Raw genomic sequence first — 23544 nt, forward strand, 5'->3', positions numbered from 1 at the left:
TGTTGTAGAGGTTAGAGTCTGACTGATTAATGGAGTCTGTGGACAGGAGTCTTTTATACAGGTGACTATGTAAGACAGCTGTCTTTAATGTAGGTAACAAGTTGATAAGGAGCGTCTAACTGGTTTGTAGGAGCCAGAACTCATTATGGTTTGTAGGGGATCAAATACTTTTTTCTCACTGCAAAATGCAAAAAAATGTATCTAATTTATACAATGTGATTTTCTTGATTTTTTTTGGATATTCTATCTCTCAATGTTAAAATTAACCTACCCTTAAAATTATAGACTGTTCATGTCTTTGTCAGTGGGCAAACTTACAAAAACAGCAAGGGATCAAATACTTATTTCCCTCACTGTATATATGCATATAATCCCTTGTTATTTGCTAAAGTATTTTGAAATGATAAAGAAATTGATCAAGTGCCAAAATACATAGCCTGGCAAACCTGTCTGTTCTGATTACACATGATAAAACTCTTCTGAAAGTTTCAAGTCAGCTGCTGTTTTCCAACTCACTATTGCTCAAGCAGCTTTGTTCTGGCTGACTGGGATTTTCATTCGAGCTCCAACTGTTTTACTATACTTTGGTTTCAAAACTTCCTTGTGTCTGGTATTAGCACATCCTCATAAGGTGAGCATATAATATTTGGCTTTGATGGTTTGAGCATTTTTATTATTAATTACATAAGGATGTCTAAACTATGGAGAACCTTGTGTCTTTCTTCCATGGGGTATCGTACAATCAAAATATGTCTTGTGTTGTTCAGTTATGGCTAGAGCATATAATGCAGAAATGTTTAATCCAATCTAAGAGAGAAAATCTAATGAAATATAACGGTGATGTGACCAAAATCATCTACTATATAATTGTCTTATCCCATCTGTCTGTCTGTCTGTCTTTCTGCCTGTCTGTCCTGGAAATCCCGGGTCGCTGATTGGTCCGGCCGCGGCCAATCAGCTATGCGGCATTTCTGAAAACATGGCGGCCGTTAGCGGCTCATGTGTGGCACGGAGGTCAGCGGCGATGAAGCCGGGAGATGCAGCTGGCTACTCGCAGCATAAGTCCACCGACCGCAGGCGCCTCTGACCTACATGCGGCTATCGTCGGGAGATCAGGGGCTACGGCCGCTTATCTCCCGAGGACAATTTGACGTCCCTCCCCTCCCCTCCTCTCCTCTTCTCTCCTCTCCCCTCCCCTCTCCTCCCGTCCCTCCCCCCGCTCGATCAGGACCCCGACACCCGGCGTCATACTTACCCCTCCCCTCCTCTCCCCTCCCCTCTCCTCTCCTCCCGTCCCTCCCCCCGCTCGATCAGGACCCCGGCACCGGCGTCATACTTACCCTTCCCCGTGCCTCCGTAGCAGCTCCTGTGTCTTCCGCTGATGCTCTGTGACGTCTCAGGTCAGAGGGTGCGGTGACGTCTTTACACCGCGCTCTCTCCTGACCGGTCACAGCACACAGCATGAACATGCCGGCTTCGCTGGAGTCCAGAGAAGCAGCTGAGAAGCGAGCTGAGTATTGTATTTTTTTTTTTTGTATGGGGCCATAGGGGACCTGCATGGGGCACTATGGGGGGATGGATATACAGGGGATATGACTTCCTGCATGGGGACCTGCATGGGGCACTATGGGAGGATGGATATACAGGGGATATGACTTCCTGCATCGGGCATTATATGGGGGGCAGAGGTGACATCCCACATGGGACATTATATGGGGGAGAGGTGACATCCTGCATGGGGCATTATATGGGGGGAGAGGTCACATCCTACATGGGGCATTATATGGGGGAGAGGTGACATCCTACATGGGGCATTATATACGGGGGATGTGACTTCCTGCATGGGGTATTATATATGGGGGATGTGACTTCCTGCATGGGGTATTATATACGGGGGATGTGACTTCCTGCATGGGGCATTATATGCGGGGGATGTGACATCCTGCATGGGGTATTATATATGGGGGATGTGACTTCCTACATGGGGCATTATAAAGGAGGGTCGTTGCGTTAGAATCGGGCCACCATCTAGTAATAAGTATAAACTCCTTTGATATAATGGCTATCCACGGTAGCTAACATTATTTACCCGCCAATTCTAAAAATCTGACCCTTACCTTGGAGAGATGCTTGCTAAGGTCGTATGTGTTACTAGTAGACAAGGGTCTGTGCTATTTTTATGAAAGATGCAAATACTTCGTAGATTTGGTTAAAAGCTTATGTCAAGGGTTTATAGATTGTAGATTGAAAGCAGAGCCCTCACTCCTCTTGTTATGTGTTGAATTATGTGATAATCTGTAATGTCTAATATTGTCAGTTCATGTATTCTCTGAATTAAGTTCTGCAAAATATTTTGGTGCTATAGAAATGAAAATCATTATTCCTTTCCCTGTGGTAATAGTTCTTTTTATGGATGGATGCTTAAGCTCTCTTGATCCTCTGGGTACTGCAGTTTTCTCCCACACTCCAAAGATACTGCTACAGCCTCTGCCCCTTCTGAAACAAAGAAATATAGATGTTATTTCTTATTTTTATTTTTACAACTGTTTTGCATATTTACACGTCTTCTTTTTGTGGTTCTTTTTACACATTTTTCTTGTAAGCACTGTGCTTTTATATTAACTGTTTATGAACCGAGCCACTTTGTACGGTAATGACCGAGCCTTCTTTTTAAAATCTAACGTTGATCAATTTATGAGTTAATAACTCTGGAACACTTCAACATATGCCAGTGATTCTGAGGCTGCTTTTTAGTGACACATGGTACTTCATATCAGTGGTAAACTTTGGTCGATATTATTTGCCTTTGTTTATGAAAATATTGAAAATTTGACAAAAATATAGAAAATTTTGCAATTTTTAAGCTTTGAATTTTTATACCCTTAAACCAGACAGTTATACCACACAAAATGCTTAATAAATAAAATTTCCCATATGTCTACTTTTCATCACAATTATTTTTTAAGCATAATTTGTTTTGTTAGGAAGTTAGAAGGTATAAAATTTACCAGTAATTTTTCGTTTTTTCAACAAAATTTACAAAATCTAATTATTGGAGGAAAAGGGAATATTTGAAATGACTTTAAAGAGCTAATTGACAGAAAATATCCCAAAGTAGCACTATTCTAAAAACTGCCACCACAAAGTGATCAAAACTACATTCGATATGTTTATTAACCAATTAGTTGCCTCACAGGAATTAAAACAATGTGGGAGGAAAACATTAAAATTTTAATTTTCCTCACAAAAAATATTGCTTCAGGGAAAATGTTTTAATTTTCACAAGGGTAACAGGAGAAAATGGACCATATACTTTTCTGTGCAATTTCTCATGACTCCAATACCCATTACGTGGTGGAAGACTATTGTTTGTGTGCACGGAAGAGCTCGGAAGGGAAGGAGCACCATTTGACTTTTGGAGTGTAAAATTGGCTGGAATAGATAGCAAGACACCATATCATATTTGCAGAATCCCTGATGTGCCTAAACAGTGGAAACCCCCCACAAGTGACCTTGTTTTGGAAATTATGCCCCTCAATGAATTTATCTAGAGGTGTGGTGAGCAACTTGAAAACACAGGTGCTTCACTGAATTTTAAAGCATTGGATGGGGAAAATTATAGCCAGCAAAGGCTAAACAGACAGCTGCAGGATAATATTAATAACCTAGGAAGGGGCCAATAGGCCCAAGTGTTTCCTGGCTATAAAAAACAGCTCCCAGCTGTTTGATTAGCGTTTTCTGGCTAGTTTATGGGGGGACCCCAGAAAAAGATTGACATAGGGTCACCCTATAAATTCAAATCAGCAAAGGCTAAACAGACAACTGTGGGCTGATATTAATAGCCAGGGAAGGGGCTATGGCCCCTTAGAAGCTAATAACATCAGCCCTCAGCTGCCCCAGAAATTAAGTATAAATAAGATGTGCCAAATCTGGTGCTTAGCCTCAGCTCTTCCTACTTGCCCTGATGCAGATGGTAAATGGGTTAATAGGGCATGAAGCCCAGGGCTTAGTAATGGAGAGGCATCTATAAGAAGGCCTCATTACTAACCACATAGTAAAAGTTTGTAAAAGACACAGCCTGAAAAAAATCCTTTATTTTAAATAAAAGTTCACATGGTTTTACACACTTATTTAAAAATAAAAAAGCACAGTTATACTCACCTAATACCTAATCATCACAAGCCATTGTTCCCTGTAAAGAAACAAAAATAAAAATAAAAACATATCCCTCACCTCGATCCAGATGACTTGGAGAGCCGTCACATCTCCAGCACAGCAGGCTCACACTGACACAGGTAATCACTCCTGTGTCAGGGTGAAGCACTGAGCTGCGGTGTGAAAGTTCACCGGAGTTGATCAACTGACAACTTTTTTACTCAGCAAGCTGTTGCTGGGAAAAGCACTCACATAGATTACATGGCGGACAGGTGAGTATTATGGTGGTTTATTATTTTTTAGCTTTTAGAGGTGACAAGGGCATCGGGGATTAGGCGTTAAGGTGAAAATTATGGTGTTTTTATTGCTTCTCTTTTACAGGGGACAAGGGCATTAGGGATTATGTGTTAAGGTGAGTAAAATGCTTTTTTATTTTTATAAAATAAATTTTATATGCAGTGCGCTAAGGAAAGGTAAATTTACTAAAAACCTAGCAAAATGTAACAAAATGTATGATTACCTCTCTTTCCTATACAGAGTGCTGACAATACTTGAATGCCAATAGTAAAATGCCCGCGAACCAAAAGAGGATGGTCACTATGATCCTAGATTTCCTGTGTGGACCGTGATTTGAAATAATTTTTAAATGAATAACTAAGCTTATGTAAAACCAAGAACAGTAAAACTGAATGATCTATGCATAATTGAATGGTGGTATAACACCCCCTTACCTATGGTGGATGCAAATGCCTGAATGCCTGCCAGCTAACCTGGACAATCCTACTAGCGGTGCCTGATTTACAGTGCTTAACACGGCTGGATCGCCAGATGGTAGAGAGTAGCCGGGCTTGGAACAGCAGGGGATCCTGTGTGTCGGCACTTCCTTGTGCTCCGTGCAGGAGTTTGAGTGCTCACGCTGCTGGATCTCCAGGAGGTAGAGGAAACACAAAAAATAATAGATAAATTTGTAAGAAAGGGATATAACCAGGCTAAGGTAATGGAAATAAATAAAGCAGTAAACAAAATATGGAGAGAGTCCTTAATAAGCACTAGGATAGAAAAAGAAAATGAAAAAATGAGGACAATTGACACCGTAGTGAATGTACCCATAATAACGCAAAACAACCAAGATTGCAGGTTGTTAAAAATATTGTAAATAAACATTGGTCTTGGTTGCAGGAGGATAAAATAATAGAAGAACTTTTCCCAACATGGCCAAGTTTTATATATTGAAAGGCTGGTAATTTAGCAAGTATAACGGCACTCACAGTGGTAAGAAATGGGGATGAGCGAATGTTTCAATATTCGGTTCGGATTCCGATAGTCGAATCTGTAAAATTCGCCGATAAATTTGTCGAATATTCGTTGAACATTACCGAATGCCTTAGGATTAAATGGGGGGCAAAAAAGTGCATATGCAACACTTTCAAACGGGCCCAAAAGCTTCCAAAGCACATAAAATTAGGGCTAGACACCTGGAAAGTGCTATCAAATGACCCAGAGTATTTGGAATGGGGTGGGATGGTATTGGGTCAAGTTTACAGGTGGTGAGATGTGATTTGGTGAGTAAAGATGATCTTCTGTGACGGTGGAGAAGCTGGTTTTGGAGGAGGAGAGTTGAGTAGTTATGAGGAGGGGCTGTGTCGACCTTAAGCAAAAGCTTTGCCTTATGTTTTCAAAGTTCTGCTTTAAGAATGAGGCTAAGTCTTCTGAGATGAGAGGAGAGGAGAGGGGGAGCTAGTGGACAGAGGAGGGACTTGAAAGTAATGAATAGCTGTTTAGGGTTGTGAGTAGTGTTGAGCGATACCTTACGATATCGGGAAATATCGGATCGGATTGGATCGGACCGATACCGAAAAAGTATCGGATATCGCCGATTCCGATACCGGAAACCAATGCAAGTCAATGGGACAGAAATATCGGAATGAAAATAAACCCTTTCTTTCCTTGTAGGTTAATTCTACATGCAGGAAAACAACTAAGAATAATGTAGAATGTATTGGGGGAGGTGGGGGAGACAATAAAGGCATAGAAGTTTAGCCCAATCAAATGGAATAGCAGGAATTAATTTTTTTTTAAGACGTTCTGAGTTACCGAAATATTGACTATGTTAAGTATTTTTATATTTTGTCAGATTTTTATGTTTCACTACTTCCATGCTCTTCACCTTCTTTTTTACTTCTCCCACACTTTCTCCTTCATCATCCTCAGCATCTTTTTCATCCACTTCTTCTTCACCTTCTTCATCTTCTTCTTCTTCACCTTCTTCGTATTATTCTTTTTTTTTACATTCTTCATATTCTACTTCTTCATCTTCTTCATATTCTTCTTCTTCATCATATTCTTATTTGTGACAGGCATTCCTGTAGTTGTTATCTATAAAAGGTTGGACATTACACCTTTCGTTCTGCCCGTCACAAAAGATTTACAACAGGATTTGTCCGCGTTCAGTTTGGCCTGCAGCAGCAGGTCTTTTCCAGGGGCACCACGAGGAGGAACGGACTCACCCCCATACACTGCTTAGTCATCTTCTGCTTATAATTTAGATATTATCTTTTGCTCTGATTTTTAGTCTTATTCTTAATGTTCTTCCGCTTTTTGTTCTGCAGATTCCTGTATTTCTGCTTCTTGGTTTTCTGTCTCTTGTTCTTCTGTATCTTGATGCTTGTCTTCTCTTCTTTGTCCTCTTGGTCAACTTCTTCAGGGTCATCTTCTTGGTCTTCTTCGGGGTGGTCTTCAGGGTCGTCGTCTTCGGGGGTCCTCGTCTTCGGGGTCCTCGTCTTCTTCGGGTTGGTCTTCTGGGTCCTCGTCTTCGGGGTCCTCGTCTTCTTCGGGGTGGTCTTCAGGGTCCTCGTCTTCTTCGGGGTGGTCTTCAGGGTCCTCGTCTTCTTCGGGGTGGTCTTCAGGGTCCTCGTCTTCTTCGGGGTGGTCTTCAGGGTCCTCGTCTTCAGGGTCATCGTCTTCGGGGTCCTCGTCTTCTTCGGGTTGGTCTTCAGGGTCCTCGTCTTCAGGGTCCTCGTCAGGGAGATCCAGAGTGATTACCAAGAACCATTTCAAAAAGCTTGAACTTGGAAATGTAGCAGAAGGTACAAGAAGGCTGAGGAACTACCGAGGACCAGCTGACGGTACTGGAACCCGGATGGGTAGCAGAAGGTACAAGAGCCAATGAAACTACCGAGGACCAGCTGATAGTACTGGAACTCGGTTACTAAGCAGGAGGTACCTGTGCCAGAAAGCACTACCAAGGACCAGCAGACGTTGGTGGAACTTGGATACCGAGAAGGAGGCACTTAATCCAAAGGCACTGCCGAGAACCAGCTGACGGTACTGGAACCCGGATGGGTAGCAGAAGGTATTAGAGCAAATGGAACTACCGAGAACCAGCTGACGGTACTGGAACCCGAATGGGTAGCAGAAGGTACAAGAGCCAATGGAACTACCGAAGACCAGCTGATGGTACTGGAACTCGGTTACTAAGCAGGAGGTACCTGTGCCAGAAAGCACTACCAAGGACCAGCAGACGTTGGTGGAGCTTGGATACCGAGAAGGAGGCACCTAATCCAAAGGCACTGCCGAGAACCAGCTGATGGTACTGGAACCCGGATGGGTAGCAGAAGGTACCCATGTAAAAAAAAGTTTCAAGTCCGCGAGCGGGCCGCAGTTACCAAAACCCACAGTCCTACAGGGGGTGCTTGTCCTATTGGCACTATGGAACCAGCCTTCATTGCCAGATCCCGCAGCCCACATAGGAGTCACCTAAACTGCAGGCACCATAGAGTTGGCTAACCTGACCGCAACACGACAGGACAACGCATTGGAGGCAAAGTGGCGTTGACACTACCCGGAAACAGCTGGCTTGCTGGAACCAGGCTGGGCAGGAGGGAGTACCCGTGCCAAAGACACTGCTAGGAAACAGCTGGTGGTGCTGGAACCCAGGGTAAATACTAAAAACAGAGTGGAGCCAGAGGCGTAATTGGAGCAACTTTAAAATCTGTAGTAGTGTGAATGTGGACAGAGCAGGAGAATTTGCTGAACACACAGCTGGGGAACAGCTGACGTTACTGAACCCAAATAACACGGCAGCAAGTGTTGACTGTGCAGACGGCACTTCCGAGCGCCACCTGGCGGTGTTGGAGCTCAGGGATAATACTGAAAACAGAGGAGCCAGAGGTGTAATTGGAGCAACTTTAAAATCTTTAGTAGTGAGAATGTGGACAGAGGAGGAGAAATTGCCGTCTGCACAGCCGGGGAACAGCTGACGTTACTGAACCCCAATAACACGGCAGCAAGTGTTGACTGTGCAGCCGGCACTTCCGAGCGCCAACTGGCGGTGTTGGAGCTCAGGGATTACAGTTCAGGTGGTAGAAACATGAACACAACAGGAGACCTGGATACTGTTGCCACCAATTATTTATTCTGGAAGAGGATTGGCAAATTCATGAGAGATCCAGGCCTTGTTCATTTTCAGAAAAGTAAGCCGGTCAACGTTATCGGAGGATAGTTGGATGCGACGCTCTGGCCATGTATCCAGCTTACAGACCAAAAACTTGAAGGGAGAAGAGCTGTATGGGAGTACACTAAGAGGGCAAGACATGTAGTCTGTCACCATCTGACGGAAACGTTGCCTCCTGCTGACTGGAGCCGTCTGTGATGTTGTAGACATTTGTGGCGGCGGGGACACAAAACTTTGCCACATTTCGGCCATACTGGTCTTGCCTTGAGCTGAGGCGCTGCTTCTGCTCCCTCTTTGTGCAGAGCTTCCTCCACTGCCTCGATGCACTGAGCTGCTTTGTAAAGCACTAGCAACACTGCTCTCGGTTGGAATGGAGAACATGATGGAATGCACCAGTGCGTCTTGGTACTCCCGCATTTTACGCTCCCGGTTCAATGGTGTTATGAGGCTTTGTAAGTTGTCCCGGTAGCGAGGATCTAGGAGTGTGGACACACAATAATCAGCCATGTTAAGAATGTGTTAAGAATGTGGGCGATGCGGCCGTCGTTTCTCAGGCACTGCAGCATGAAATCAACCATGTGCTGCAGACTGCCAACTGGCCTTTGTGAGGAACCACGTTGCGCAGACTGTAGAGAAGCAGATGGCATTTGTGACTCCTCATCCTCCACCTCTTCTAAAACCTCGTCCCTTAGTGCTTGCAGTGTTTTTTCAAGCAGGCAGATAAGGGGGATAGTCATGCTGACTAGTGCATCATCTGCACTCGCCTTCAGCGTGGAATAATCGAAGGCACGCAAAACGTGGCAAATGTCCTTCATAGAGGCCCACTCAGTGGTGGTGAAGTGTGAACGGCGCGCACTGCGACTTGTTTGCGTCTGCTGCAGCTGGTACTCCATTACTGCTGCCTGCTGCTCACACAACCTCTCCAACATATGTAACGTTGAATTGCGCCTGGTGGGTAGGTCACATATGATGCGATGTTCCGGAAGACGTAATCGGCGCTGCAGAACTGCAATGCGTGATCTTGCGTTGCTGGAACGCCGCAAGTGAGCGCACTCTATGCCTACCTTGTGAAGCAGTGCATCAAGATTCGGATAGTCCCTCAAAAAACTCTGCACGACCAAGTTGAGCACATGTGCCAGACATGGGATGTGAGTGAGGTTGCCTAGGCCCAGAGCTGCCACCAGATTTCGGCCATTGTCACACACTACCATGCCTGACTGGAGATTCGCTGGCACAAACCACACGTCGCTCTGCTGCTTGATGGCATTCCAGAGCTCCTGCGCTTTGTGGCTTCGATTCCCCAAAGAAATTAATTTTAATACGGCCTGTTGACGTTTGGCCACGGCTGTGCTCATATTGGTCACCATAACAGGTAACCGTTCACGGGTCGATGTGGAGGTAGACCGTGACGGCTCCTGCAGCGCTGATTCAGAGGAACTGGAGTATGAGGAGGAGTCAATGTGTACAGACTGGATTCCTGCAATCCTTGGAGTTGGCAGAACACGTACAGCGCCACTCTCAAGATCTATACCCGGCTCCACAACATTTACCCAATGGGCAGTGAGGGAAAGGTATCGTCCCTGTCCATGCTTACTGGTCCATGCATCGGTGGTCAGGTGGACCTTGCTACTGACGGCGTTTTGTAGCGCATGTTTAATTTTTCCCTCCACATGATGTTGCAGGGCAGAGACGGCTTGCCTGCTGAAATAAAAGCGGCTGGGCATGTTGTATTGTGGGACTGCCAATGCCATAAAGTTACGGAATGTGTCAGTCTCCACCAGCCTGAATGATAGCATTTCAAGGGCCAGTAGTTTAGCAATGCCAGCATTCAGAGCCTGTGCTCGGGGGTGGTTTGCCGAGTATGGGCGCCTTTTCTCCCATGCCTGTGCTAACGATGGCTGTAGACTGGCCTGGGAGTGTGAGGATGACTGGGAAAGTGGTGCTGTCGGTGGAATTACACTATGTCTCTGTACAACAGTGCCAGAGATTCTTCCATGGCGATCCTGTGAGGAAGCCGAACCAGCTGTGTGTGAGCTGGAGGAAGAGGCTACAACACGAGCTGAAGAGGTGGTAGGTGGCGCTGTAGGTTGGCCTAGGTCTTCAGTGTGTTTTTGTAACTCCACCACGTGCTTGGTCGGCACATGTTTCCACATATTTGTGGTATTGAGGTTGCTGACACTTTTCCCTCTTTTCACCTTCTGATTACCCAGCTTGCATTTGACAAAGCAAATGTCATCTGCAACTGTGTCAAAAAAAGGACCAGGCACTGCAAGTCTTGGGAGCGCCCACTTTGGATTTTGGAAGAGCCATGCTCCTAATGGGTGCCGAAGTGGAGGCTACAGGCAACCAAGTCTGCCCCCTCCCTCTCCCTCCTTTTTGGGCTGTTCGTGGAATCTCTTCCTCAGAGCTGCTCCAACCACATTCCTGTCCCTGACGCCATGATGGGTCAAGGACCTCATCATCTACACCACCCTCTTCAAACAACTGCTTCTCCTGGGTAGTCTCGACAGCACAGTATGCACCAGAATGTGGCACCTGAGTCTCATCATCAGATGCGTACTGAGGTGTGCTGCTGACCATAGGCACTGGCCCACCCGCCTCTTCAGATTCAGAGAGACAAAACGGTTGCGCATCACTGCATACTACCTCATCTTCAAATTCTCGAATTCTGCTTGGCTGGCCCCCTCTTTCCAAGCCAAGAGATTCAGAGAACAGAAGTAGAGATGGTTCCTGTCCAGGGCTCTCTTACTGCCTGGGCAATTTGGCAGGTGGTGAAGAGACAGATGGGTGCTCTTCAGTGCTCAGGACCTGAGAGGATCTGGAACTAATTGAAGTCGATGCGTTAGCTGCCATCCATCCGACAACGGCTTCAATTTGGTCCTCCCACAGCAGTGGGGTACGGCTAGCTCCTACAAAGCTGTGCATAAAGGACTGTTCCCTGGTAAAACTGGGGGATGCTGAGTCACTGGTGCCCACAGCAGGCACAGAATCCCCACGTCCTCTCCCTGCAGGCACAGAATCCTCATGTCCTCTCCCTGCAGAAACTCCACGCCCACGCCCATGCCCACGACCACATGCCTTACTCCCTGCCTTCTTCATCTTGGTAGACTGATAAAGATAGGCAGAAAAGTACTAAGGGCTTAGTGTGCTTATTCCTGAACAGCTGCTAACAGGTATAAGAAACACTAATTTTATAAAGTGTGGACTAGACTTTAATATGAGCTAATGTGGCCTACACAACTGTAAAGTGGAGTGTTTGGTGAACTTTATTTAGGTTTTTTTTTGTCACAAAAAGACACTGGATGTGCCTAAAGATGTAATACCGATAGTATCACAAACTTTTTGTAGCTATTACAATGTAGGAAGGTAACCTACAATGCAATAGATGAGGCTGCAAAAAATAGGCTAATACTAATCTGGCTGGGGCTGCAGGGCCCAATGCTGCAGAAAGGCTCCTCTAACTACTCCTATATAGTGTGTTTGGAACCAATTTAGCTGAATTCGGATGGAACCACCACACTAATAGGAGAAATCAGTAAAAATTATGAATTGGCAAAAAAGGACAATGTATGAGGCAGTGACACACAGCAGAGTGAGCTCAAAATGGCGGCGGCGGCTTTTATAGTGCATCATGACATCATTTCAGCAGCCAATCACAGCCATGCCATTAGTTAAGATGCCTACATGCCTAACAGGATGTGCCCACACTTCTTAGGATCCTCATTGGCTGAATAAAATGAAAATGGCTCATTGCATTATGGGAACTTCCGATTCCGGTATACGATATTGCAAAAGTATCGGAATTAAGTATCAGAATTCCGATACCGCGAATATCGGCCGATACCCGATATTTCAGTATCGGAATGCTCAACACTAGTTGTGAGACACGTATGAGACACGTCAGTGCTTTTTTAGGGGTGGCTTGACACAGTAACGAGTCAGGAGAGACATGATGGTCCTGAGTATGTGTCAATGCTTTATCAGGTTATATGAGCCTCTCTGAAATTGATTGAGGGTAGAGCAACTCACTGCTCCATATCCCATATCTAACCTAATAATAAACAATATGAGCTGATTATAAAGCAGCCAAGTGTTAGCTTATTTACTCGGTGATCCTGAGAAGTTAAAGCGTTCAAGAGTGCCAACAGAACGCTATTGTTATACTCCACACTTGATGGAAATAAATTAGCTTCAATATAGGGGTTATATTTGCACATAAACTGCAATATTACCAGAGTACTCTACTCGACATCTTAGAGGCTAGGATATAGTGCAATATTATATTTATTAATATTTGCATTTTACACGTCTTAGAGGGTGCTGAGATCAGATATAATAGTGTCAATGTGGAGTCTGGTTTCTATTCAATCTGGAATCAATCCCCTGTAGAAATTAATGCACAGGGGTTTTTGTATTACTGACTCTTACCTCTCTTTTATTATTAGTATGTACTATAATAAAGTGTGGAATATAGTGGATAGACTGTTGTATAGAACGGCTGACATTAATTAGGTATTTTAAATTATCAATAAAGGTTATTTTTTATTGTTGGTCCGCTACAGTCAGTGATATTTAATTTGATTTTTGTTGGTTTATTCAGTATTATGAGTTTTATGTCCTCATACAGTGAATTGTTTCAATACCCAATGTTCTTCAGTCTTACACTGCTTCTCGGTGAGAGCTGTATTTCACCACAGCCATAAACTTTAGCTCGGTGAAAGCACTGGCATAAAGGGAAACTGTATCTACTCTGGCTGTCATTTCTCCGAGATGTCCTCTAATGCAGTTTGTTGCATAAGCAATGAGAGCCCGTCCAACATCAGCCCACATATCTCGGTGGTGCTTAGTCACAGACAAAGATCTTTCTTTACGCCTTGAATTTAATAACTACAAAGTTGGACATTGGCTTCTTCTGCAATATGTCTTGAGAAATAACGTGCAAAAGCAAAGCCACATATTAGGCCACTGAAGGTCATTAAGCGATACTCATACAGCTTTCCCACAGACTGAAAGAGGGGTATCAAGACTTCAAAGACAGTCATGACTTCCCTGTCCTGCCAAAGAGGATGACTATCCATGTTCTCCTCCTCATCCTCCTCCTCATTATCACCCAATCGGCATTGAGATGAGATGAGGCTGGGCTGCATAGTTACGTGCCCCGCCTGCAATTCCTCCTTTTTAACTGTGAGCACCAAGCGTTTCAGTAGACAGAGAAGTGAGATGGTGATGCTAATGTGACGCCCAGCTGCGCTTGGTATCACAGATCCTAGAAGAGTGCATTGATGGATTCCTCCACAAGAGGCCCTCATAAACATTCACACACCTCCACCTTCCACCTCAGACCACCAGAGGGAGCCCGTTAGGGATATATAAAGGGAAGGTGGAGCCAGGCAGCCCAGAAAGTGATTCAGCAGTTTCCTGCTCAGACACAGAAGGACTCATTGCAGTCGAGCCAGAGCCTAGCAGTTCCTGCAGAAAGAGTTCAGTATAGTCTGTAGAGTGAGTCCAGACTAGAACTCAAAGAGCTCAGGATAGAAAGCCAGGAGTGTGCCGATGCTCTGAGAGCGGTGAAGAAGAGCATTGTCCCGGCTTCAGTCGGTGTAGCCTAGTTAGGGCCCAGAGCAGGGCAAAAGGCGAGTGGAAAGTGATTAACATAGGGGGCAGAGGAGCTTAACCAGCTCACCACGAAACATATACCGGACACTGGGTCCGAAGCTTAACGGGATCACGTGGACCCAGTAAGGTATAACCGGAATCCCTGTAGAACTACAAGTCCCAGGATCACTAAAGGGCTGATATGTAACAGAGCCAGGAGACACATAAGCCCCGTAAACTGGGAGCATGCAATCCAAGAGAAGGCCCAACCACTACGTCAGCCAGCGCAGGACAGAGATAAAGTTAGGCTAGCTCCAGGCAGGTCAGAAACTTACTAAGCAAAGAGCCAAGAAACAGGAGGCCCTACACCCGCTCATTGGGGAGTATCCTGATATGCACCCTTCACCCTACAGTGCTCCGGGATGTGACTAATTTTCCACCAGTAAATGGTACTGAAGTGACTATCGTGTCTGTCCCCGTTCTTGCCCTAACCCAGCTGGGTCTCGCCTGTCCTGCATTCCCCTCTTCATCCGCTGCCCTGGGGCCTAGCTCCACCTGTGGGGAGCTATATCATCGAGCTGCCTTATCACCAGCCTCAGTGGACTGCCGCAGCGCTGGTGATTCTCACCAGAAGCCACAGGTGGCGTCACAAATAGAGATGAGCGTTGTTCTACTCGAACTGTTCGCCAATCTCAAATTCGAGCTGTTTTGGGCGGTGTTCGAGCCGTTCGGCGAACACGAACAATTTGAGAAAAATTTGGCTGTTCGAGGTTATGTTCGATAACTGTTCGTGCACCAAAATCATAACTGGATTTTTTCTCAGTAATGATGAAAATTAATGTTAATACGCAGTTTGAGTGTACAGCGGGGTGGGGGGAGGGGCAGGGGATGGATCTCTGCAGGAACAATGAAGATCTCCATTTTTTTTTTCTCTTTCCCGCATTTACAGTGGGGAGGTGCAATCTGTCAGCCTATCAGCAGCGCACACACGGAGCAAAGTGCTTTTTTTCACACAAGCAAGGGCATGTGTCATTGGCAGTGTATGTCACATGTCCTTGCCCTATAAGACCAAGCCATTTTCCCCGTCGCCACCATTTTCTCACTGCTGCAGCTGCGTGTTAGACGGAACCGCTGTTGCTGTGTGCGCTATACCTTGTTAATTTCAAGCCAATTTTCGCACAAATCTACAGATAGCTTGGGAGTAGGGAATAGTTGTGATTGCAGTCCTTTTAAGGACTAGGTTACAGCATTTCCTACGACTTTTATCAGGCAGGTCTGTGCTCTTAAATAGATAGATTGTGGGAGTAAAGACTAATTGTAATTGGAGTCCTTTTCAGGACTAGGTTACATCAGTTCCTATCAGTTTTTGCCAGGCAGGTCTGTGCCAGTGCTGTGCAAGTTTTTTTCACAGCATTTGGCTGAATCTAGCAAAGCTAATCCTTTTTGGCCTATTGCAGAGTGTGTTAGTCAGTGGAGTAGCCTATCTGTGTTGCAAGATATACCACCTGTGTATAGAATACCAATTTTTCTACTGCACCTAGTGAAGTAAAATCTTTTGGGCATAGCATCATTCTATTAGTCCATCCATACTGACCTCCATCAGGTTGCAAATTGAATATAATTTTTTTCTGCATCTAGCTCTGAAAAAATATTGGGCTTCTAGCTGTGTGTGGGACTTGTTGTATTAGTCCATCTATACTGACCTCCATCAGGTTGCAAACTGAATATATTTTTTTCTGCATCTACCTCTGAAAAAATATTGGGCTTCTAGCTGTGTGTGGGACTTGTTCTATTAATCCATCTATACAGACCTCCATCAGGTTGCAAACTGAATATATTTTTTTCTGCATCTACCTCTGAAAAAATATTGGGCTTCTAGCTGTGTGTGGGACTTGTTCTATTAATCCATCTATACAGACCTCCATCAGGTTGCAAACTGAATATATTTTTTTCTGCATCTACCTCTGAAAAAATATTGGGCTTCTAGCTGTGTGTGTGACTTGTTGTATTAGTCCATCTCTACTGACCTCCATCAGGTTGAAAATTAAAAATAATTTTTATCTGCATCTACAGTACCTCTGAAAAAATATTGGGCTTCTAGCTGTGTGTGGGACTTGTTCTATAAGTCCATCTATACTCACCTCCATCAGGTTGCAAATTGAATATAATTTTTATCTGCATCTAGCTCTGAAAAAATATTTGGCCTTCTAGCAGTGTGTGGGACTTTCTCTATTAGTCCATCTATACTGACCTCCATCAGGTTGCAAATTAAAAATAATTTTTATCTGCATCTACCTCTGAAAAAATATTTGGGCTTCTAGCTGTGTGTGGGACTTGTTCTATTAATCCATCTATACAGACCTCCATCAGGTTGCAAACTGAATATAATTTTTTTCTGCATCTAGCTCTGAAAAAGTATTTGGCCTTCTAGCAGTGTGTGGGACTTGTTCTATTAGTCCACCTATACTGACCTCCATCAGGTTGCAAATTCAAAATAATTTTTTGCCTGCATCTAGCTCTGAAAAAAATATTTGGCCTTCTAGCAGTGTGTGGGACTTTCTCTATTAGTCCATCTATACTGACCTCCATCAGGTTGCAAACTGAATATATTTTTTTTCTGCATCTACCTCTGAAAAAATATTGGGCTTGTAGCTGTGTGTGGGACTTGTTCTATTAATCCATCTATACAGACCTCCATCAGGTTGCAAACTGAATAAAAAAATTTTCTGCAGCTACCTCTGAAAAAATATTTGGGCTTCTAGCTGTGTGTGGGACTTGTTCTATTAATCCATCTATACTGACCTCCATCAGGTTGCAAATTGAATATAATTTTTTTCTGCATCTAACCCAGCCAATAGTTTTGGCCTAATACCACAGTTTGGCCACTCAGCTCTGCTCGGTTCCCATCCATTGTTTTTTTGTGCAATCAACTCCAGAGTTGTGAATTAGTTAACCACTAAAATGAGTGGAAAAAGGCCTGCTGCTGGTGGAAAGGGGAATAGGCGTGTTGGTAAGGGGAAAAAAGGTTGTGTCCGTGGGGTAGGTGTTAAAGCAACAGTAACATCTGCAGAAGAAAGACCATCTTCCAGCCAAACTAAAATGTCTACTTCTTTTAGCGGACAATTTGATAAGATCCCTTTCTTACGGCCACGCCAATCGCTACAAATTCCAGATGAGGCACAAAAACAGCAGGTGCTTCAACGGATATCAAGTGCTCCTTTAAGTGGGCTCTCCTCCACATCAACTTCAACATCACAAATACTCCAGTCCTCAAAGGTGTCACCCCAATCGCACTTGCTTCCTCACAGCTCCCAAATCTCCAGCTGCCCGTCTGAGTATGAGGTAGAACAGATGGTTGAGTCTGCAGAGCTGTTTACTCATACTATAGCCTGGGAATCAGAGGTCGACTCCAGCGCTTCTGTGAATCCAGACGAGGAAATGATCTGCACTGATGCCCAAAATCTTTATGAGTCGGATCCAGGACCAGGCGCAGAAGGTTCTGACCATAATGTAGACCCTCATTCCCAAACTGTAACTCCTGTTGGTGGAGACAATGAGGAAGACGATGATAAGACTCAAATACCTGATTGGAGCGACAACTATAGTTTTTTGTCAGGGCAGGAACAGGTTGGCTCTGAGGACGACGGGTGTGATAACGCACAGGGTGATGATGATGAGGTTGGAGATCCCACTTACTGTCAACCCACAGTCAGCCAAGAGATGAGGTCAGCAGAGGAGGTGGAGGAAGATGCTAGTGACGACGAGGTCAGGTTGCGCCTTCCTGGACAGAGACGTAGTACTGGAAGCACGTCAACAACTGCATCCTCAAACACAACTCTGCCTCTCACCACAAGTCGTGGTGGCTCTTCAGGTCGCATGGGTGCTAAGCTTTGCATAGCCTGGGCATTTTTTCAGATCGATAAAGATGACCCAACTCGTGTTATCTGTAACATTTGTCAGCAAAAGCTAAGTAGAGGCCAAAAAATACATAGTTTGAGTACTTCATGCATGAACCGGCACACGGACATGAAGCATAAGTTGCAGTGGGAAGCTCAGTGTGCTACAATGCGGCCTAGCCAGCCGGGAAAACCACCGTCTGCCATATCTTGTGCATCCGCGGCCTCTTCATCCTCTGTGACTGGGGGGACAGCAGTCACACCTGTTTTGGGGCGCAGACCTGCCACCTCTTTACCCGCAACAGCCAGCGTGATTGGCAGGTCATCATTTTCTTTGGAGTTCGTAACACCAGCTGGTGTTCAGCGCTGTCCGACATCGATAGCACCACCTTTGGATCAAGACAACCTAACATGTCCGCCTTCATCTTCCTCACAGACCGGCAGTTTGCTGGGGACACCCTTATCAACCCCGTCTAAGCACAATAGCCAGCCCTCGGTCCCTCAGATGTGGACAAGTAAAAGACCATTTCCTCCTAGCCATGAGAAAGCTAAGAGGTTGAATTTCACCATCTGCAAGCTCTTGGCTACAGAAATGCTGCCTTTCCGCCTGGTGGACACAGAGGATTTTCGAGACCTTATGTCCGTCGCAGTGCCCCAGTACCAGATGCCCAGTCGGCACTACTTCTCAAAGAAAGGTGTGCCTGCGCTCCACCAGCATGTCGCACACAACATCACCGCTTCTTTGAGAAACTCTGTGTGTGACAGGGTGCATTTCACCACAGACACTTGGACGAGTAGGCATGGACAGGGGCGTTACATGTCGCTGACTGGGCACTGGGTAACTATGGTGACAGCAGGACAAGGGGCTGCTGTCCAAGTCTTGCCGTCCCCACGAGTTGTGCGTCAATCCTCTTTATGTCAAAGTTCCTCCACTGCTTCTGCCTCCTCAACCTCCTCTCGGTCTTCCACCTGCACCCAAAGCCTGTCTGGTCATGCCACAAGCTTTCTAACTGCGCAGAAGGGATCCTGCACACCTCCTTACTATGCTGGCAGTAGGGCTCAACGTCATCAGGCGGTTTTTACATTGAAATGTCTGGGAAATGTGAGTCACACAGCTGAGGAGTTGTGATCAGCTCTGGAGAACCAATTTCATGAATGGTTGTCTCCACTGGACCTGAAACCAGGGAAGGCCGTGTGCGACAATGCTGCAAACCTGGGTGCGGCCCTTCGCCGGGGCAATGTCACACACGTGCCTTGTATGGCTCACGTGTTGAACCTGGTTGTCCAGCAATTTTTAGCCCACTATCCGAGACTAGATGGCCTTCTGCAGAGGGCACGGTCGCTGTGTGCTCACTTCCACCGTTCGCATCCCGCAGCTCAGCGACTTACATCTCTACAGAAGTCGTTGGACCTGCCACTTCACCGGCTAAAATGCGATGTGCCTACCCGGTGGAATTCAACTCTGCACATGTTGCAGCGACTGTGGCAGCACCGACAAGCCCTGGTGCAATACGTTGTGACGTATAGCCTGGGCCAACGAGATCCAGAGGTGGGGCAAATCACGCTGGAGGAGTGGTCTCAGATCAGGGACCTATGCACCCTTCTGCACAGTTTTGAAATGGCGACGAAGATGTTTAGTGCTGACGATGCCATTATCAGCATGACTATTCCGGTGATTTACATGCTGGAGCACATGTTAAACAGAATTCTGAGTCAGGTGGTGGCACAAGAGGAGGTGGAGGAAGTAGAGGAGGAGGAGTTGTATGCGGAAGGGCTAACATCTGCAAGGTCTAGACGGTCGACAGCACCAAGGCGGCAGGCATGTGAGGGTGGGAGAGATGGTTTTACCAGGGCGCATGGTAGCAGCCAAACTAGTGAGGAAGGTGCAGGAGCCCAGGAAGAAGTGGAGGACGAACTGATGGAAGACTCATCAGATGAGGGAGACCTTGATCACATTTCTGTTGTGCGAGGTTGGGGGGAGAGGACAGAGGAAGGAAGCATGATTGTTACATCGCCACCAACACAACAGGGACTTGGTGCTCCTGGATGCGCAACACACATGAGTGCCTTCTTGCTGCACTACCTGCAACATGACCCTCGAATTGTGAGAATTAGAAATAATCCTGACTACTGGGTTGCCACACTGTTAGATCCCCGGTACAAAAGTAAATTTGCAGAAATTATTCCTGCCATAGAAAGGGATGCACGCATGCAGGAGTATCAGCAGAGACTGTTGCAGAATCTTACATGTGCTTTTCCACAAAATACCAGTGGTGCACGTAGTGAATCTCACAGTTCCAACTTGCCAACCGTGGGACCGTCAAGTGTTCAGCACTCAAACCGTAACAGAACCACAGTATCTGCTGGTAACATCAATTTTGCGGAATCATTTCACCACTTTTTTAGCCCATCCTTTGCAAGGCCACAGGAGACAAGAAGTCTGACACATAGTCAGCGCCTAGAGACGATGGTACAGGAGTATCTCCAAGTAAACATTGAAGCCATGACTGTGTCACTGGATCCTTGCTCTTTTTGGGCTTCCAATCTGGATAAATGGCCGGAGCTTGCCACTTACGCCTTGAAGATCTTTCATGCCCCGCAGCCAACGTTCTGTCTGAACGTGTGTTCAGCGCTGCTGGTGGTGTGCTGACAGATAAGCGCACGCGGCTCTCCACCGATAATGTAGACAGACTCACGTTCATAAAGATGAACAAATCATGGATCCGAAACGACTTTTCTACCCCTGTGTCATCCTAGGGAGAGTAAAAGCTTGATGATTGGTTAAAATCACCCTACCAACCGTTTTAAGCTTTCAAATTACTAATCATGTTTATCTGTATCTTGGCTGGAAAATAATTTGGGCTTTGTAGCAGTGTGCAGCACTGATTCTATTAGGCCATCTATAATAAGCTCCACCAGATTTAAAATTACTAATCATGTGTATCTGTATCTTGACTGGAAAATAATTTGGGCTTTGTAGCAGTGTGCAGCACTGATCCTATTAGGCCATCTATACTAAAGCTTCACCAGATTTAAAATTAATAATAATTTTTAGCTGCATCTAGCCCGGAAAATAATTTTGGGGCTCCAAGATGCGCAAGACACATAAGTGCCTTCTTGCTGCACTACCTGCAGCATGACCCTCATATTGTCAGAATTCGAAGTAATCATGACTACTGGGTTGCCACACTCTTAGATCCCCCAAACTTTTCGATCAACCTTTTCATTTTAATAAAGACCAAAAAAATGGTCATTTTTGAAATTATAAGCATTAGCAGGTTGTTAGAAACTGAAATCAAACAGTTTTCAACTCAAAACTTTATTCTAGGTGATGTTACATTTTCACATAGGACCCCTTGTTCGAAAGGAGCTTCTGAACTCTCTCGTCCATTGAATTTGTCAGGTTTTGGATGGTTTCTGCTTCAATTGTTTTGCATGAGGACAGAATACCCTCCCAGAGCTGTTGCTTAGATGTGAACTGCCTCCCGCCATCATAGACACTCCTTTTAATGATGCTCCAAAGGTTCTGAATGGGGTAGAGGTCAGGGGAGCATGGGGGTCACACCATAAGTTTGTCCCCTTTTATGCCCATATCAGCCAGAGATGCAGATGTTTTATGTGCAGCATGAGATGGTGCATTATCATGCAAAAAAATGATCTTGCTGTGAAATACACGGTTCTTCTTCTTGAACCATGGCAGGAAGTGCTGGTTGAGAAAATCCACATACATTATGGAGTTCATCTTTAGCGCCTTCAGGGATCCTAAAGGGGTCGACAATCTCTCTTCCCATAATTCCAGCCCAAAACATTACTCCACCTCCTCCTTGTTGGCGCTGTAGCCGTGTTTGCGTGGGGTGTCCATCAACCCGCCATCCTCCACTCCATCCATCTGGACCATCGAGCGCTGCACGGCACTCATCCGTGAACAAAACAGTTTTGAAATCAGTCTTCATGTAATGTATAGCCCACTGGAGCCGTTTCTGCTTGTGTGAAGTGGATAGAGGAGGTCGACAGGATGGCGTATGCACAGCTGCAAACCTCTGAAGGACCCTGCATCTTGTTGCTCGGGGGACGTTGGAGGCACCAGCAGCTTCAATAACTTGTCTGCTGCTATGACAAGGCTTTTTTGCCGCTGCTCTTTCAACCTGACGTAATTGCCTGTAGGAAAGAGTCCTCAATTTGCCCTTATCAGCACGCACACGTGTGTACTGTGAATCAGCTACATACTTCTTGATTGCCAAGACACTTCATCCTGATCATCGCACAATGTTGATTGTAGTCATGCCTTGACCTAAACACTCCACAAATTGTTGCTTCTCAGCAGCCGACACATCCTTTTTCTTTCCCATTTTGGCAGAAAATGTAGGCTGCTTAATAATGTGAGACAGCCTTCTTAAGTAGTCTTGCCTTTCATTGGACACACCTGCCAAACTAATTAGCACAGGTGTCTGCAATTGCTTACAGTGATATAAAGAGCCCTGACACACATCACCATCAATGAGTTTAACTGACAAACAAACAAATTCTTCCCTTATCACTCCTAAACACTTTTTGCATAATAATTTGGAACACAGTGTACATGTGCTTTTCCACAAAACACCAGTGGTTCACGTAGTGAATCTTACAGTTCTAACTTGCCAACCGTGGTCTGTATGGAGTTGTTCAATAAAGGGCCCAAAATTAAGATAACATAGATGGGAGAGGTCTCTATGAATAGGAATTCCTAAGTATTTGATACCCTGTGAGGGCCAGGCAAAGGGAAAGTTGGACTGGATGGAATCCTATATGGATTTGGGGAGGGAGACATCGAGGGCCTCAGACTTCGCTGCATTGATTTTAAAATTTGACCATGTAACAAAGTGATCTATTTCAGCCATAACAGCATGGATGGATATATGTGATTGAGTGATATATACTAGGACATCATCAGCAAATAGAGAGCACTTGTACTCAGTGCCTCCCACCTCAATCCACCTAATATTGGGGTTATGGCGAATTGATGAGAGCAGGTGCTCCGTCACTAGGATGTATAAGAGAGGGGACAGAGAACATCCCTGCCTTGTCCCATTGGTGATTGTGAAAGGTGATGAAAATGTTCTGACGCGCCCCCTGGGCCTTGGGACACCCGGAGCCGGACCCTTTTTGGTGGATGCTGGTGGTTGTAGTCTCCGTGGCGGCGACCCGGTTCCGTGGCTCAGGGCGGTCAAACCAGTGGCGGAACTATTTATGTGGTTTTGATGTTTAAATGTCCGACTACGCCACCCGTGGATTGCGGTCCGAGTGAACCGCCGCTCCAGGGCAGACCGCTGAGGCTGGTGTTGTGGGTGCAGCAGAGGTAAGCATAACTCCCCACGGGAGGAGTATAGCCTCAGGGCAGTGTATGCGTAGGATGGGGGTGATGGTGCAGGGCAGCAGCAGTAATGACACGGAGTCAGTGATGCAGTC

At 45.5% G+C, this 23544-nt stretch overlaps 1 protein-coding gene across 1 annotated transcript in view; it reads left to right on the top strand.

The window, feature by feature from the left end:
• The first annotated feature begins 476 nt into the window (after positions 1–476).
• LOC141172015 (sulfotransferase 2B1-like) overlaps positions 477–23544 on the top strand; it is a 292410-nt gene continuing 269342 nt past the window's right edge. The window contains exon 1 of the mRNA XM_073655786.1: positions 477–631. The gene's annotated coding sequence lies outside the window, so the exon portion shown is untranslated. The remainder of the gene's footprint in view (positions 632–23544) is intronic.

Source organism: Phyllobates terribilis, unplaced genomic scaffold, assembly GCF_046119375.1.
Source record: "Phyllobates terribilis strain yellow unplaced genomic scaffold, ASM4611937v1 Scaffold_12__6_contigs__length_324123572, whole genome shotgun sequence".
In the NCBI taxonomy this organism is placed as follows: Eukaryota; Metazoa; Chordata; class Amphibia; order Anura; family Dendrobatidae; genus Phyllobates; species Phyllobates terribilis.